Source organism: Melanerpes formicivorus, unplaced genomic scaffold (genome assembly GCF_026170545.1).
Source record: "Melanerpes formicivorus ecotype bairdi unplaced genomic scaffold, bMelFor1.0.p_v2 SCAF_572, whole genome shotgun sequence".
Taxonomy (NCBI): domain Eukaryota; kingdom Metazoa; phylum Chordata; class Aves; order Piciformes; family Picidae; genus Melanerpes; species Melanerpes formicivorus.
The window spans coordinates 18,055-27,965 of NW_027142924.1; positions in this window are offsets into that span (position 1 = coordinate 18,055).

The following is a 9,911-nucleotide window of genomic DNA, read 5'->3' on the forward strand; positions in this document are numbered from 1 at the left end:
TCTGCTACAAGCACCTCGAGTTTTAGGCTCAAAAACATCAATGTAGCTCAAAATTGCTGCTATTACCTCCTATGGAAGTCTCCATGCCTTCAGGGAATCCTACATTTGACCTCGAGGATGCCTGGAAGGGCAGCTGGTGTGAATTCGGTGGCTTCCTCCCCACCCCCCTTTTGCCCCCCCCCCCTTTGTCCTTATGGTGCCTTTGCTAGCCGGCCGCCTCCCCCCCCCCCTTTCTCCCCCCCGTTCTGATAACCTCTCTAGTCTATGAAAGTTGTGTTCTGATTTAAAGCAACAATGATTATTTCATTATTTCTGATTGTGATGTGTTTTAGAGATTTATTTTTGTTTTTAATAGTTGTTTTACCTGTAAGCATAATGAATAGTAAGTATTTAGTATTTATAAGTATTAAGTAATTAGTGATTGTACTAAGGTACTAAGGTGTTAGGATAAGAGTTTGATATAGGGATATTATAGAATGAGATTTTTGTTTCTTTGTATTCAAAATCGTTTTAAGAGAAGCATTATATATATTAAAAAAAAAAGATGCATATTTTATAACAGGTTGGATGTGTTAAAATAGTTTTATTGCAACCTATTGTATGCCTTAATTACACGTATGCCAGCAGAAAATGCCCATTTGAGATGTGCCACGTGTGCCTTCTGATTAGACTATATGACTTTGCTGTATAATGTAATAAATGTCTTCAGCTGCTTACATCTGGTCCAGAAAGCACTGCTCGAAGTAAAACCTCTATACTACAGTGTTAATTGGTAAGAAGGGAGGCTTTGAAATGGGGTATGTGCAGTGTGTATCTATCATATGCAAAGAGTGGCTTTTTAAAACGTATCGATTTTGTTGTCGATTGGTTGTTTTTTATGTGAATGGAAAACCCTCTGAACAGAGGCTGGCTGAGCCTGATAGGAAAAATTAACCGTTCTGTATAAAATAAGAATTAACATGGGAAAAGATTAACCTTTTATATAACCTTCAGCGGCTCGGCTGGGCTCGGCTCCCTTCGGCGGCTCGGCTGGGCTCGGCTCCCTTCGGCGGCTCGGCTGGGCTCGGCTCCCTTCGGCGGCTCGGCTGGGCTCGGCTCCCTTCCGCGGCTCGGCTGGGCTCGGCTCCCTTCGGCGGCTCGGCTGGGCTCGGCTCCCTTCGGCGGCTCGGCTGGGCTCGGCTCCCTTCGGCGGCTCGGCTGGGCTCGGCTCCCTTCGGCGGCTCGGCTGGGCTCGGCTCCCTTCGGCGGCTCGGCTGGGCTCGGCTCCCTTCGGCTCCTCGGCTGGGCTCGGCTCCCTTCGGCTCCTCGGCTGGGCTCGGCTCCCTTCGGCTCCTCGGCTGGGCTCGGCTCCCTTCGGCGGCTCGGCTGGGCTCGGCTCCCTTCGGCGGCTCGGCTGGGCTCGGCTCCCTTCGGCGGCTCGGCTGGGCTCGGCTCCCTTCGGCGGCTCGGCTGGGCTCGGCTCCCTTCGGCTCCTCGGCTGGGCTCGGCTCCCTTCGGCTCCTCGGCTGGGCTCGGCTCCCTTCGGCTCCTCGGCTGGGCTCGGCTCCCTTCGGCTCCTCGGCTGGGCTCGGCTCCCTTCGGCGGCTCGGCTGGGCTCGGCTCCCTTCGGCGGCTCGGCTGGGCTCGGCTCCCTTCGGCTCCTCGGCTGGGCTCGGCTCCCTTCGGCTCCTCGGCTGGGCTCGGCTCCCTTCGGCTCCTCGGCTGGGCTCGGCTCCCTTCGGCGGCTCGGCTGGGCTCGGCTCCCTTCGGCGGCTCGGCTGGGCTCGGCTCCCTTCGGCGGCTCGGCTGGGCTCGGCTCCCTTCGGCGGCTCGGCTGGGCTCGGCTCCCTTCGGCTCCTCGGCTGGGCTCGGCTCCCTTCGGCTCCTCGGCTGGGCTCGGCTCCCTTCGGCTCCTCGGCTGGGCTCGGCTCCCTTCGGCTCCTCGGCTGGGCTCGGCTCCCTTCGGCGGTTTGGCTCGGCTCGGCTCCCTTCGGCGGCTCGGCTCGGCTCGGCTCCCTTCGGCTCCTCGGCTCGGCTCGGCTCCCTTCGGCTCCTCGGCTCGGCTCGGCTCCCTTCGGCGGCTTGGCTCGGCTCGGCTCCCTTCGGCGGCTCGGCTCGGCTCGGCTCCCTTCGGCTCCTCGGCTCGGCTCGGCTCCCTTCGGCTCCTCGGCTCGGCTCGGCTCCCTTCGGCTCCTCGGCTCGGCTCGGCTCCCTTCGGCTCCTCGGCTCGGCTCGGCTCCCTTCGGCTCCTCGGCTCGGCTCGGCTCCCTTCGGCTCCTCGGCTCGGCTCGGCTCCCTTCGGCTCCTCGGCTCGGCTCGGCTCCCTTCGGCTCCTCGGCTCGGCTCGGCTCCCTTCGGCTCCTCGGCTCGGCTCGGCTCCCTTCGGCTCCTCGGCTCGGCTCGGCTCCCTTCGGCGCCTGCCCTTCCCAAGATGGCGCCTGCCCTTCCCAAGATGGCGCCGCCCTCCCCGTGACGGCGCCTGCCCTTCCCAAGATGGCGCCGCCCTCCCCGTGACGGCGCCTGCCCTTCCCAAGATGGCGCCGCCCTCCCCGTGACGGCGCCTGCCCTTCCCAAGATGGCGCCGCCCTCCCCGTGACGGCGCCTGCCCTTCCCAAGATGGCGCCGCCCTCCCCGTGACGGCGCCTGCCCTTCCCAAGATGGCGCCGCCCTCCCCGTGACGGCGCCTGCCCTTCCCAAGATGGCGCCGCCCTCGCCCCCTCGGCTCTGACCTAGCCAGCGTAACCCTCGTCCCCTCTGCTTTCTCCGCTCCGCATCATCTCAGTGTAGACTCTACTGCTCTCTGGAGTTGTTTTGTCCCTGCTGCAGGACTCTGCCACGGGTCAGGGGGTGGGCAGCAGTGAGGGGGGGGGGTGGGGGTGGGTGTCGATTTGCCGCGGTCGGGAGCAGTCTGCTCCCAGTTCACGAGCTGTTCTCCTGTCTCTCCCAGCTCTTGCAGGCTGACCCCAATGCCCCCAGACTCGCCCAGCGATCCCAGGGTGAACCCAGCGCCTCCCAGTCTCTGCCAGTGCTCCCGGGAACTGCAAAATCCCTCTCCAGTCCTCCCAGGAACGCAGTGAGTGACCTCCTGTCCCACGCGGTGCTGCCAGTAAAACCTCTCCGATCCTATTCTCGGTGACCTCGCAGCAACAACAGTGCTCCCAGGAACTCCAAGATCTCCCTCAAGGGCTCCCAGTACTGCAATGTGTTCTCCCAGTCCCTTCCCAGTTTGTCCCTGTCCCTCCCAGCTTGTCCCAGTCTGTAACAATCGCTTTGCTATCCCTACCAAGTCCCTTCCCTCACTGTCCCAGTCCCTTCCCAGTCCATTCCCAGTTTCATTCCCAGTCCTTTCCCACTGCATCCCAGTCCCTTCGCAGTACTCTCCCATTCCCAGCCAAGTCCCTTCCCAGTTCCCTTCCAGTCCCTCCCAATTTCTCCCACTACCTCCCAATTCTTCTTAGTCCCTTGCCAGTCCCCTCCAGGTCCTTTCCAGTCCATCCCATTCCCACCCAGTCCCTTCTCCGTCCTATCCCAGTCCATCCCACTCCATCCCGGGCCCTCCCAGTCCCTTCCCATTCCCTTCCCATTCCCTTCCCAGTTCCCTCCCATTCCGTCCCAGTCCTTCCCAGTCTCTCCCCCCCCATTCCTGTCCATCCCAGCCCCTCCCATTCCCTCCCCGTCCCCTCCCAGTCTGCCCAGTGCCCTCCCAGTCATTCCCAGTTCCTCCCATTCCCTCTCAGTCCCCTCCTGGTCCATTCCCAGTGCCCTCCCATTCCCTCCCCGTCCCCTCCCATTTCACTCTGGTCCTCGCAGTGCACTCCCAGTCCCCTCCCACTTTGTCCCACTTCCCTCCCTGTCCCTTCCCAGCCCCTTCCCAGTCCCTCCCACTCCATCCCAGTCCCTCCCATTCCCTCCTGTTCCACCCAGTCCCTCCCACTCCCCTCACTGTCCCTTCTCAGTTCCCTCCCAGTCCGTCCCAGTGCCCTCCCCATACCTTCCCAGTCTCTTCACAGTTCCCTCCCAGTTTCGCCCAGGCCCTTTCCAGTCCCTCCCAGCAAGCTCCCAGTCCTGCCCTGTCCCTCCCAATTCCCTCCCAGTCCACCCAGTCCCTCCCACTCCCCTCCCAGTTCCCTCCCAGTTTGTCCCAGGCCCTTACCAGTCCATTCTCACTTTCCTCCCTGTCCCTTCCCAGTCCCTTCCCAGTGCACTCCCAGTCCCTTCCCAGTGCACTCCCAGTCCCTTCCCAGTGCACTCCCAGTCCCCTCCCATTCTCTTCCAGACCCCTCCCATTCTCTTCCAGACCCCTCCCATTCTCTTCCAGACCCCTCCCATTCTCTTCCAGTCCCTCCAAGCCCCTCCCTGTCCATCCCAGCCCATCCCTGTCCATCCCAGTCCCCTCCTGGTCTGTTCCCATTCCCTTCCCAGTGCCCTCCAAGGCCCTTCCCAGTCCCCTGCCAGTCTCTTCGCATTCCCCACCCAGTGCTTTCCCAGTCCTTCCCAGTCCCCACAAGCCCCTCGCTATCCATCCCAGTCCCTTCCCAATCCCCTCCCATTTTACTCAGGCCCTCCCACTCTCTTCCCATACCCTTTGCAGAGTACGCCATCCCCTCCCAGTTCCTTCCCAGTCCCATCGCAATCCCCTCCCAGTCTCCTCCCACTCTGTCCCAGGCCTTTCCCAGTCCCTTCTTAGTTCCATCCCAGTCCCCTCCCAGTGCCTTCCCGGTCCCCTACCAGTTTGTCCCAGTGCCCTCACTGTCCGTTCCCAGTCCCTTCAGAGTTCCCTCCCAGTCACCTCCCAGTTTCTCTCTGTCTCATTCCAGTCCCCCCCCAGTCCCCTGCCAGTGCCCTCCAAGTCCCCTCCCAGATTGTCACAGGCCCTTCCCAATCCCTTCAAAGTTTATCCCAGTGCCTATTCAGTTCCATCCCAGTCCATCCCACTCCACCCAGTCTCTCCCACTCCCCTCTCAGTCCCTTTGCATTACCCTTCCAGTTCCCTCCCACTTCCCACCCAGTCCCCTTCCAGTTTGTCCCAGTCCCCGCCCACTCCCTTCCCGTTCCCTTCCCGTTCCCTTCCCAGTCCACCCATTTCCTCCCAGTCCCTTCCCAGGCCCTCCAAGTTTCCTCCCACTCCCTCCCAGTCCCCTCCCAGTCCTTCCAAGTGCCCTCCCAGGTCCTCCAAGTCCCCTCCCACTTAGTTCTTGGCACTTCCCAGTTTGTCCCTGTCCCTTCTCACTCCCCTCCTTGTCCTCTCCTTGTTCCCTCCTTCTTCTCTCCTTGTCCTTTCCATGTCCCTTCCTTTTCCCTTCCCAGTTCCATCCCAGTCCCCTCCCACTTAGTTCCAGGCCCTTCCCTGTCCCTTCTCAGTTCCCTCCCGCTCCCTCCCGCTCCCTTCCCACTCCCCTCCCTGTCCCTTCCCACTCCCCTCCCTGTCCCTTCCCTGTCGCCTCCGTGTCGCTTCCTTTTCCCTTTCTTGTCGCCTCCTTGTTGCCTCCGTGTTGCTTCCTTGTCCCTTCCTTGTTCCATCCCAGTCCCCTCCCAGTTTGTCCCAGGACCTTCCCAGTCCCCTTCCAGTCCCCTCCCAGTCCACCCAGTTTCTCCCAGTCCCTTTCCAGTCCCTTCCCAGGCCTTCCAAGTTTCCTCCCACTCCATCCCACCCCCTCCCATTCCTTCCCGGTCCTTCCCAGTGCCCTCCTAGGTCCTCCCAGTTCCCTCCAAGTCCCCTCCCAGTTAGTTCCAGGCCCTTCCCAGTCCCTTCCCAGTTTGTCCCAGTCCCTTCTCAGGTCACTCCAGTCCCATCCCAATCCCCTCCCAGTCCCTTCCCACTGCCCTTCCTTGTGCATTCCCAGTTCCCTCCCAGTTTGTCCCAGAACCTACCCAGTCCCTTCTCAGTCCCTCCCAGGCCCTTTCCAGTTCCTTCCCAGGCCCTCCCATTCCCTCCCAGTTCCCTCCAAGTCCCCTCCCCCTTAGTTCCAGGCCCTTCCCAGGCCGTTCCCAGTGTCCTCCCACTCCATCCCAGTCCCTCCCATTCCCCTCCAGTCCACCCACTTTCTCCAGTCCCTTCCCAGGCCCTCCCAGATTCCTCCCATTCCCTCCCAGTTCCCTCCAAGTCCCCTCCCACTTAGTTCCAGGCCCTTCCCAGTCCCTTCCCAGTTTGACCCAGTCCACCCATTCCCCCCCACTCCCCCCCACTCCCTTTCCAGTCCCTTTCCATTACCCTCCCACTCCCCTCCCACTCCCTTCCCATTAGCCTTCCAGTGCCCTCCCAGTCGCCTCCCAGTTTGTCCCAGTCCCTTTCCTGGTCCTCCCAGTTTCCTACCAGTCCCTCCCATTCCCTCCCGGTCTCCTCCCAGTCCACCCAGTTCCTCCCAGGCCCCTCCCATTCCCTTTCCAGTGGTCACCCAGTCTTTCCCCGTGCCCTCCCAGTCCCTCCCAGTGCCCTCCCATTTCACTCGGGTCCTCCCACTTCCCTCCAAGTCTGCTCCCAGTGTGTCCCAGTCCCTTCCCAATCCCCTCCCAGTCCCTTCCCACTCCCCTCCCTGTCCATTCCTTGTTACTTCCCAGTTCCCTTCCAGTCCCCTCCCAGTTTGTCCCAGTCCCCTCCCAGTCCACCCAGTTCCTCCCAGGCCCTTTCCAGTCCCCTTCCAGGCCCTCCAAGTTTGCTCCCACTCCATCCCAGCCCCTCCCATTCCTTCCTGGTCATTCACAGTGCCCTCCAAGTCCCCTCCCAGTGAATTCCAGGCCCTTCCCAGTCCCTTCCCAGTTTGTCCCAGTCCCTTCTCAGGTCCCTCCCAGTCCCATCCCAATCCCCTCCCAGTCCCTTCCCACTGCCCTTCCTTGTGCATTCCCAGTTCCCTCCCAGTTTGTCCCAGGACCTTCTCAGTCCCTCCCAGGCCCTTTCCAGTTCCTTCCCAGGCCCTCCCATTCCCTCCCAGTTCCCTCCAAGTCCCCTCCCACTTAGTTCCAGGCCCTTCCCAGTCCCTTCCCAGTTTGACCCAGTCCATCCCAGTCCACCCATTCCCTCCCACTCTCCCCCACTCCCTTCCCAGTCCCTTTCCAATACCCTCTCACTCCCCTCCCGCTCCCTTTCCATTAGCCTTCCAGTGCCCTCCCAGTCGCCTCCCAGTTTGTCCCAGTCCCTTTCCTGGTCCTCCCAGTTTCCTACCAGTCCCTCCCATTCCCTCCCGGTCCCCTCCCAGTCCACCCAGTTCCTCCCAGGCCCCTCCCAGTCTCTTCCCATTCCCTTTCCAGTGGTCACCCAGTCTTTCCCACTGCCCTCCCAGTCCCTCCCAGTGCCCTCCCATTTCACTCGGGTCCTCCCACTTCCCTCCAAGTCTGCTCCCAGTGTGTCCCAGTCCCTTCCCACTTTGTCCCAGTCCCTTCCCAATCCCCTCCCAGTCCCTTCCCACTCCCCTCCCTGTCCATTCCTTGTTACTTTCCAGTTCCCTTCCAGTCCCCTCCCAGTTTGTCCTAGTCCCCTCCCAGTCCACCCAGTTCCTCCCAGGCCCTTTCCCGTCTCTTCCCAGTCCCTCCCGTTCCCTCCCATTCCCTCCCAGGTCTTCCCAGTTCCCTCCAAGTCCCCTCCCAGTTAGTTCCAGGCCCTTCCCAGTCCCTTCAAAGTTTATCCCAGTGCCTACTCAGTTCCATCCCAGTCCATCCCACTCCACCCAGTCTCTCCCACTCCCCTCCCAGTCCCTTTGCATTACCCTTCCAGTTCCCTCCCACTTCCCTCCCTGTCCCCTTCCAGTTTGTCCCAGTCTCTTCCCAGTTTGTCCCAGTCTCATCCTAATCCCCTCCCTGTCCCTTCCCAGTCCCTTCCCACTCCCCTCCGTCCCTCCCCAATTCCCTCCTTGTCTCCTCCTTGTCCCTTCCCAGTCCCCTCCCAGTCCACCCATTTCCTCCCAGTCCCTTCCCAGGCCCTCCCGGTCCCCTCCCAGTCCTTCCAAGTGCCCTCCCAGGTCCTCCCAGTCCCTTCCCACTCCCCTCCCAGTCCCTTCCCACTCCCCTCCCAGTCCCTTCCCACTCCCCTCCCAGTCCCTTCCCACTCCCCTCCTTGTACTCTCTTTGTTCTCCTTGTCTCCTCCTTCTCCTCTCCTTGTCCTTTCCATGTCTCTTCCTTTTCCCTTCCCAGTTAAATCCCAGTCCCCTCTCAGTTTGTCCTAGGCCCTTTCCAGTCCCTTCCCAGGCCCTCCCAGTTTCCTCCCACTCCCTCCCGGTCCCCTCCCAGTTCTTCCAAGTGCCCTCCCAGGTCCTCCAAGTCCCCTCCCACTTAGTTCTAGGCCCTTCCCTGTCCCTTCTCAGTTCCCTTCCAACTACCCTCCCTGTCCCTGCCCACTCCCCTCCCTGTCCCTGCCCACTCCCCTCCCTGTCCCTGCCCACTCCCCTCCCTGTCCCTGCCCACTCCCCTCCCTGTCCCTGCCCACTCCCCTCCCTGTCCCTTCCTTGTCGCCTCCGTGTCGCTTCCTTGTCCCTTTCTTGTTGCCTCTGTGTTGCTTCCTTGTCCCTTCCTTGTTCCATCCCAGTCCCCTTCCAGTCCCCTCCCAGTCCACCCAGTTTCTTCCAGTCCCTTCCCAGGCCCTCCAAGTTTCCTCCCACTCCATCCCACCCCCTCCCATTCCTTCCCGGTCCTTCCCAGTGCCCTCCCAGGTCCTCCCAGTTCCCTCCAAGTCCCCTCCCAGTTAGTTCCAGGCCCTTCCCAGGCCCTTCCCAGTTTGTCCCAGTCCCTTCTCAGGTCCCTCCCAGTCCCATCCCAATCCCCTCCCAGTCCCTTCCCACTGCCCTTCCTTGTGCATTCCCAGTTCCCTCCCAGTTTGTCCCAGGACCTACCCAGTCCCTTCTCAGTCCCTCCCAGGCCCTTTCCAGTTCCTTCCCAGGCCCTCCCATTCCCTCCCAGTTCCCTCCAAGTCCCCTCCCACTTAGTTCCAGGCCCTTCCCAGTTTGTCCCAGTCCCTTCTCACTCCCCTCCCAGTCCCTTCTCACTCCCCTCCCAGTCCCTTCTCACTCCCCTCCCAGTCCCTTCTCACTCCTCTCCTTGTCCCCTCCTTGTCCCCTCCCTGTTTCTTCCTTTTCCCTTCCCAGTTCCATCCCAGTCCCCTCCCAGTTTGTCCCAGGCCCTTTCCAGTCCCTTCCCAGGCCCTCCAAGTTTCCTCCCACTCCCTCCCGGTCCCCTCCCATTCCTTCCAAGTGCCCTCCCAGGTCCTCCAAGTCCCCTCCCACTTCGTTCCAGGCCCTTCCTAGTTTGTCCCTGTCCCTTCTCAGTACCCTCCTTGTCCTCCCACTCCCCTCCCAGTCCCCTCCTTGTCCCCTCCTTCTACCCTTCTTGTCCCTTCCTTTTCCCTTCCCAGTTCCATCCCAGTCCCCTCCAATTTGTCCCAGGCCCTTTCCAGTCCCTTCCCAGGCACTCCCAGTTTCCTCCCACTCCCTCCTGGTGCCCTCCCAGTCCTTCCAAGTGCCCTCCCAGGTCCTCCAAGTCCCCTCCCAGTTAGTTCCAGGCCCGTCCCATTCCCTTCTCAGTTCCCTCCCACTCCCTCCCACTCCCTCTCACTCCCCTCCCTGTCCCTTCCTTGTCCCGTCCCTGTCCCTTCCCACTCCCCTCCCTGTCCCTTCCTGGGTCCTCCCAGTTCCCTCCAAGTCCCCTCCCAATTTGTCCCAGGCCCTTCCCAGTCCCATCCCAGGCCCTTCCCAGTCCCGTCCCAGTCCCTTTGCACTGCCCTCCTTTTCCCTTCCCAGTTCCCTCCCAGTCCCCTCCCAGTTTGTGCCAATCTCTTCCCACTCCCCTTCCTTGTCCCTTCCCAGGCCCTCCCAGTTCCCTCCCACTCCATCCCAGTTCCACCCATTCCCTCCCGGTCCCCTCCCAGTCCGCCCAGTCCTTCCCAGTGCCCTCCCATTCCCTCCCAGTCCACTCCCAGTTCCCTCCAAGTCCCCTCCCAGTTTCTCCC